This window comes from Somniosus microcephalus, chromosome 12 (assembly GCF_052327205.1).
Source record: "Somniosus microcephalus isolate GS21.2 chromosome 12, FLI_Smic_1.0, whole genome shotgun sequence".
NCBI lineage: Eukaryota > Metazoa > Chordata > Chondrichthyes > Squaliformes > Somniosidae > Somniosus > Somniosus microcephalus.
Genome location: NC_140998.1, coordinates 73,500,769 through 73,509,255, shown reverse-complemented (window position 1 = coordinate 73,509,255; position 8,487 = coordinate 73,500,769).

Genomic DNA, 8,487 nt, shown 5'->3' with positions numbered 1-8,487 from the left:
AACTAAATAATAACTAATTACAATTACAATTTTCTCAGTAATATATACATCAACTGAAATAGTCATTTATAAGTTCAGGCTTTGAGGAGGCTTCCTGATCCGGACTGGATAGCGCCTTTCTCGAGTATCCAGTTCTGGCGGTGGAGTCAATTCTGGCTCATTGTCATTGGTTGGTTCGTCAGCTTCCAATATCCCTGCTTCTGAGGTAGACGCAATCTGTACTTCGGGCTCATTACCAGGTGCATATGCTTGTGGTACAGGTTTGGCTTGTTCCTGTGACTCTAGAATCTGGTCAGCATGGCATCTCACGATGCTCTCTCCAACGTCCACTGTGTACATTAGTGGTCCCTGCTGTGTGCATATCGTGCCTGGCTGCCATTTTTCTGTTCGGTAGTCGCGGGCCAAGACTGGTTGCCCTATCTTGAAACTCCTGGTTGGCTTCTCATTTATGTGCTGGAACTGCTTATCCTCAACATCTCGTCTTATGTTTGGTTTGAGCAAATCCAAGCAACATCTTAGTCTCCGGTTGAAAAACAGTACGGCTGGAGTTTGGTTGGTTACTGCATGTGTCGCATTCCGGTAAGCAAACAGGAAGTTATCCACCTTGTGTTGCAGTGGTATGTCGTCATTATACATTGCCTTTATGGCCTTTTTAAAGGTCTGAACAAACCTCTCAGCCAATCCATTTGTGGCTGGATGATATGGGGCAGATGTGTAATGTTTCACCCCATTATTCTTCAGGAACCTCCGGAAATCCTCAGACACAAACTGTGGGCCATTGTCGGAACAGATCTGTTCTGGCAACCCATTCCTGGTGAAGATGGTCCTTAGGACTGCAATAGTTTTCTCCGTGGTGGTGGAGGACATTTTAATGACCTCTGGCCATTTCGAATGGGCGTCCACAGCAATTAGAAACATTGAGTCCATAAATGGACCAGCGAAATCAATGTGTACCCGTTGCCATGGAGATGAGGGCCACTCCCATGGATGTAGCGGGGCCTGTGGTGGAGTGTTTTGGACCTTCTGGCATCCTGTGCATCTCTTGGTCATATCCTCGATTTCTTTAGCGATTCCCGGCCACCACACAAACGCCCTGGCTAGGCTCTTCATTTTTACCCCTCCCAGATGACCCTCGTGAAGCTCATTGAGTACTCTATCTCTCAACTTGGGTGGAATTACCACTCGGGATCCACACATCAAGGTTCCCCGGCACACTGACAGCTGTTCCCTCCTTGGCGAGAATGCTGGCAACAGTGAGTCGCCATATGCTGGCCATCCCTTCACCGTCAAATCATAGACCCGAGAGTGTGTCGGGTCATTTCGGGTTTCCTTCTCAATGCTTGCGTTTGTAACAGGCAAACATTCGACTATGGTCGCATGGAATATCTCCACCAGGTCCACTGCAGGTGCTTCTTCCGCCGTAGGCAACGGTAGGCGCGACAGCCCATCAGCGTTTCCATGTGTTTCGTACCTTTGTACTCTATGTCATACTGATGTGCCCCTAGAAAAAGTGACCATCTTTGCAGCCGTTGCGCCGTCATCACCGGAACGCCCTTCTTTGGGTTAAAAATTGAGACCAGGGGTTGATGATCAGTCAATAGGGTGAATTTCTGCCCGTGCAGATAGTGATTGAACTTCTTCACCCCCCACACCAGGCTGAGGGCCTCCCTGTCAATCTGGGCGTAGTTACGCTCGGCTGAGGTTAGCGAGCGCGATGCAAAGGCTATTGGCCTCTCTGAACCGTCACGGAATTTGTGTGACAGCACCGCTCCAATGCCGTAAGGTAACGCATCACATGCCAACCGAATCAGTAGTGTCGGGTTGTAGTGGGCCAATACTTCTTTTGAAGTGATTTGGCATTTACATTCCTGAAAGGCACGCTTACACTCATCACTCCATTTCCATGTTACACTAGTTTGAAGGAGGGCGTTCAGTGGGTGCAGAATTGTAGATAAATTCGGCAAGAACTTATGGTAGCAGTTCACCAACCCGAGGAACGACCTCAGTTGCGACACATTTTCTGATGCTGGAACCTTGACTACAGCCTCAATCTTGTCCGGCGACTTATGCAACCCTTCCTCATCAATCATGTGGCCACAATACGAGAATTGTCTCCTGAAGAACTCGCATTTGGGATGGTTGGCTCATAGCCCATATTCCTGCAATCTCGTGAGCACCTGTTCCAGGTTGGCAAGGTGTTCATTGTCATTTTCGCCTGTAACCAGGATGTCGTGTATTTAACACTGGGTCCCCGGGATCCCTTGCAGGACTTGTTCCATTGCCCTCTGCCACATAGCCGGGGCCGATGCTACCCCAAATACCAGTCGATTGTACTGGTAAAGGCCTTTGTGAGTGAGTGTTTATCGTGAGGTATTACCTAGATGCTTCTTCCACCTCCATTTGTAGATACGCTTGAGCCAGGTCAATCTTTGTAAAACGTTTCCCTCCAGATAGTGAGGCGAAAATATCTTTTATCCGCGGAAGCGGATACTGTACTGTGTGCAGGACTGGGTTCACAGTCACCTTGAAGTCCCCACAGATGCGAACCTTCCTTGGCTCCCCAGGCGTGCTGCTCAATGCTTTCTTCATTACAGGAACGATGGGTGTGGCCCACTCGCTCCAGTCCACCTTAGACAGCACCCCCGAACGCTCCAGACTCTCCAGTTCAGCTTCCACAGCTGGGCGTATCGCGTATGGCACCGGTGTGGCCTTGAAAAATTTTGGGGTTGCGTTATCCTCAATCTTTATGGTTGCCTTTACTCCTTTTAGAGAGTCCCAAGTCCTTGTTGGAACACCTCTTCCGCGTCAGATAGAATTTGTGACAGACGTCCAAGTGCGACGTCATCATCTTTTTTGTCAGTCACAGTTAGTGCCAGAATGGAATGCCAATCCAATTGTAGTCTTCGGATCCATTCACGTCCCAATAATGGTGGTCCTCCATCTCGTAGTATATACATGTATAGTTTCTGTGTTTCCTTTCCGTTATATTCAACTGGCACCCTTATTTTTCCTCTGGGGTAGACCTTTTGCCCCGTGTATGTCTTCAATACAATGGACGTGTCCTTTAAGGGTATGTGTGAGAATAGCCGCTCATAGTCTCGTCGATTCATGACAGTTAGGGCTGATCCGGTGTCCAATTCCATCTTCACTGGGGACCCTGCTATCATGAGGGTGACCCAAATGGTTCGTGATCTTCTTTTGCGATCACGTTGTGTAACTTTAAACAACTTAGTCGCCTGCTCCCGGAGTCCTTATCACTCTCCTGATCTTCTGAACTACTATCTGTCAGTTTCTTTACTTTCCTGGACTGTTCCTCAGTAGTTCTTGTCGTGTTGGTCTTCTTTCCCAACCTGCAGACTCTTGCTATATGTCCCATGATGTGCCTCAATAATTCCGAGACTCGAAGTTAGCAGAACAAAACAAGGCTTTTATTAACTTAGAACGTAACACGTAAGAGAGAGAGATGTCTTCCTTCTGGAGACTGAGGCCAGACTGAGTTAGCTTACAAACGGGGCCAGGTATGGGCGGAGCCCTACACACAGCACATTCCAGTACACAATACAATGAGGTCTGGGGGAAGGGAAATGACACTGAAACCGATCTCAGTCACAGGCAGTGATGAATGGAAATATTTCATCACATTCACCCCTTCTATAGATTTAGTCTGTTCAGGGGTTTGATAGTCCTCTGCGACCGACGTGGCTGTTGCAGTGCCGCGGGTGTCGGCTGGGTGTCCCCGGTAGCCTCCTGGGTCTCTGCCGGGGGTGCCGCCAGGGTTGTTGAAGGGGTAGTTGGTGGGGGTGCCGTTGGTCGGTGTTCTTCCGGGGGTGATGAAAGAGTAGTGGGTGGGTAAGAGTTGCTGTGATCGTCGTTGCCGCTATTGCCGTGGTTGTTGTTGATGCCGGCTGGGGCGACGTCTTTTATGGACACGGTGTCCTCCCTTCCGTCGGCGTGCCGGACATATGCGTATTGGGGGTTGGCGTGGAGTAGGTGTACTGGCTCCACGAGAGGGTCCGTCTTGTGGCCCCTCACATGCCTTCGCACGAGTACCGGACCTGGGGTGGAGAGCCATGACGGCATGGATACGCCCGAGGTGGATTTCCGGGGAAAGACAAACATTCGTTCATGAGGCGTGGTATTAGTGGCCGTACACAATAGCGACCGTATCGAATGGAGCACATCCGAGAGGACTTCCTGCCAGCGGGAGATAGGGAGGCCCTTGGTCCTTAGAGCTAGAGTGACTGCTTTCCATACTGTCCCGTTCTCTCGCTCCACTTGGCCGTTACCCCGGGGGTTGTAGCTGGTGGTACGGCTTGTGGCGATCCCCCTGGACAGCATGTACTGGCGTAGCTCTTCACTCATGAAGGACGCCCCCCTATCCGTATGGATGTAGCTCGGCATACCGAACAGGCAGAACAGACTGTTGAGGCATTTAATGACCGTGGCGCTGGTCATGTCTGGGCAGGGGAAGGCGAATGGGAACCGGGAGTATTCGTCCACAATGTTCAGGAAGTAAACATTGCGGTCGACGGACGGGAGGGGGCCCTTGAAATCTAAGCTGAGCCGCTCAAAGGGCCGTGTAGCTTTGATTAAGTGGGCTCTATCTGGGCGGTAGAACCGAGGCTTGCACTCAGCGCAAGTGCGGCAGTTCCTGGTCAGGGACCGAACTTCCTCAATCGAGTAGGGTAAGTTACGGGACTTTATGAAGTGGAACAGCCGCGTGACCCCTGGGTGGCAGAGGTCGTTGTGGAGGGTCTGTAGCCGATCCCCGGTGGCGCTGGCACACATCCCTCGTGAGAGGGCGTCAGGGGATTCGTTAAGGGCCCCGGCCGGTAAATGATGTCGTACTCGAAGGTGGAGAGCTCGATCCGCCACCTAAGAACCTTATCACTTTTAATCTTCCCCCTCTGTTTATTATTGAACATAAACGCTACTGACCGCTGGTCGGTAAGTAGGGTGAAGCGTTTGCCGGCTAGGTAGTGGTGCCAGTGGCGCACTGCCTCCACGATGGCTTGGGCCTCCTTTTCCACGGAGGAGTGTCTGATCTCTGGCCCTTGGAGGGTCCTCGAGAAGAAAGCTACGGGCCGCCCCACCTGGTTGAGGGTGGCCGCCAAGGCGAAGTCAGACGCATCACTTTCCACTTGAAATGGAGTGTTCTCGTCCACTGCCTGTAGCGTGGCCCGCTCAATATCCTGCTTAATGCTTTTGAAGGCGGCGTGGGCTTTGTCGGAGTAGTTGGGGACCCATTGGGAATAATAAGAAAATAACCCCAGGCACCTTTTCAGGGCTTTGGGAGTGTTGGGCAGGGGCAGCTCCCGTAGGGGGCGCAATCGGTCGGGGTCTGGTCCGATTTCCCCATTCTCCACCACGCTGCCTAGTATGCAGAGGTGCGTGGTGTTGTAAACGCACTTGTCCTCGTTGTAGGTGAGGTTGAGTTTTTGTGCGGTTTTCAGGAACCTCTCGAGGTTCGAGTCGTGATCCTGCTGGTTGTGACCGCAGATGGTGACGTTGTCGAGGTAGGGGAAGGTTGCCTGCAAGTGGTGGTCATCGACCATGCGGTCCATCTCCCTCTGGAAGACCGAGACCCCATTCGTCACCCCAAAGGGGACTCTGAGGAATTGGTAGAGGCGTCCGTTCGCCTCGAAGGTGGTGTACGGGCGGTCCTCTGGTCTGATAGGGAGCTGGTGGTACGCTGACTTGAGGTCGATGGTGGAGAACACCCGGTATTGGGCGATTTGGTTCACCATTTCTGATATGCGGGGTAGCGGGTAGGCGTCTAGTAGGGTGTACCTGTTGATCGTTTGACTATAGTCGATCACCATCCGTTTCTTCTCGCTACCCCTTACCACCACCACTTGGGCGCGCCACGGGCTATTGCTGCGTTCAATAATGCGCTCTTTCAGGAGCCTGTCTACCTCGGTCGCGATAAACCGCCTGTCCTCCCAGCTGTACCTCCTGCTTTTGGTCGCTATTGGCCGGCAGTTAGGGGTAAGGTTCGCGAATAGCGAAGGCGGCTTTACCTTCAGGGTAGCCAGACCGCACACTGTGAGGGGCAGCTGGGACCCACCGTACTTGAACGTGATGCTTTGGTGGTTGCACTGGAAATCCAGGCCCAAGATCACGCTCGCACATAGGTTCTTCATGATTAATACTTTAAAATTATCATATACAGTTCCGTTAACGCACAATTGTACCGTGCAGTAACCCAGAATGGTCGATGTCTGGGTTTTGTCAGCCATAGAGATGGTACCCTGAGTAGGGACCACCTTTAGGGAGAGTTGTTGTGCCAGTTCTGGGTGGATAAAGCTCTCCGTGCTTCCACTGTCAATTAAGCATTTAACCCGGCACCCGTTTACCTCGATGTCCACCATTGATCTGGATAGCGGGTGCGGCCTGGTCTGGTCCACTGTGACCGATGCCACTGTAGGGCCCTGATCGATACAAGATGGCGTCCACGCTGTCTGCTCACAAGATGGCGGACCCCACGAGGTCGGGCAAGATGGCGTCCAAGATGGCCGCTCCCACGGCGCACACGCGGCGGTGGCGGGTTTTCCGGCGGTTGGTTTTCCGGCGGGGTTCCCTCTGCACACCTTCCCGAAGTGCCCCTTCTTACCGCACTTAAAGCAGGTGGTGCCTTTCGCCGGGCACAGGTTTCTGGTGTGCTTTGGCTGCCCGCAGAAGTAGCAGTTGGGTCCCTGACGCGTCGCGGCTGGCGTAGGGCTTCTGGGGGGAGAGCGGGGCCCAGCCGGTGTCGGGCTGTCGGGCGGGGAAGATGCCTTCCAAGATGGCGGCGCCCTCGGTGCACACGTGGCGGCGTGGACGGCGCGGGCTGAAGAGTAGGCGTCCGAGTTTCTCTGGGCCACATCCAGGGATCGCGCGGTGTCCGCAGCCTGTTTCAGGTCCAACCCCGTTTTTTCCAGCAGTCTTTGCCGGATGTAAGTGGAGCTGAGGCCTGTGATGAAGGCATCGCGAACAAGCTCGTCAGTGTACACTGCGGCTTTTACATCTCGGCACTTGCAGTCTTTGCCAAGCAAAGGAACTCCTCCACCGATTCCCCAGGTCGCTGTGCGCGGGTAGCGAGCAGGTGCCTAGCATACACCTCATTCGTAGGCTGCTGGTAATGCGCCTTTAAGATGTCGCAGGCGGCCAGGTACGTCTCGGCGTCTTGGATGAGGGGGTAAACCCGGTGGCTTACCCAATTCCGCAGAATTCCGAGTCTCATCCTCGCAGCGTCCGTAGCGTCTTTGACGGCTGCGGAATTGTCCAGGAAGAATTCCATACACTCAAACCAGTGTCCGAAGCGTGCTGATGCGTCCGGAGCATGTTGATCCAAATCCAAACGTTCGGGTTTCAGGAGTTGATCCATAGTGTTGAAAAATAAGTTAATAAAATTGATGTGCCTCAATAATTCCGAGACTCGAAGTTAGCAGAACAAAACAAGGCTTTTATTAACTTAGAACGTAACACGTAAGAGAGAGAGATGTCTTCCTTCTGGAGACTGAGGCCAGACTGAGTTAGCTTATAAACGGGGCCAGGTATGGGCGGAGCCCTACACACAGCACATTCCAGTACACAATACAATGAGGTCTGGGGGAAGGGAAATGACACTGAAACCGATCTCAGTCACAGGCAGTGATGAATGGAAATATTTCATCACATCCCATTTTCCCGCATTGCCTGCATATTTTGTCTTTAAACCAGCAGTCCTTCTGCTCATGGGTTGTTCTGCCGCAGCGATAGCACTTTTCGGCTCCATACGCCATTTCGTTAGCGCTGTATTCTTGTGGTCTCTGTTGTATTTCCGCAGCTCCCCGTGCTGCTGCTTCGTAGGATACTGCCACGCTGAAAGCCTGTTCTAGCGTCAGGTCCTTTTTTGAAAGTAGTCGTTTCTGGATTCCTTCACTCTGGAGCCCGCAGACAAACTTATCCCATAAGGTGTCTGCCAGTCCTGATCCGAACTGGCAGTGCTTCGATAACTTGCGTAGTTCCGTAAGATAGTCAGCATTGCTCTCATCTTTGTGCTGGTTTCTTTTATGGAACTTGAATCTTTCTGCTATCAGCAGTGGTGTAGGGCTTAGATGTTCCTGTAAGATATGAACAATCTCCTCAAAACTTTTCTCCATTGGTTTAGCTGGGGTAATTAAATTCCGCACTAGGCCGTACGTACTCGCACCCATCAGATTTAATAATACCGACGCCCTCTTTCCATCAGCCACCTCATTTGCCTTGCAGTACACTTCAATTCTTTCCACATACGTGGTCCAGTCTTCTACCTCATTGTCGAAAGCAGTGATACTGCCACCTTTTGGCATCTTGGGCGATTTAAAATGGCGCCTCCCGCGCTTTTGCTTCTTCCCCTTACTGCCACGCTGCTCCTAGCGTTCTACGGGGTAATGGCAGCGACCCGCAGCTTCGGCACGTCTCGCTTTCCTTCCCCCCCCAGTTTAGTTTCTCTCCGCTGTCCTGTTCTCAAGCACCGACCACGCC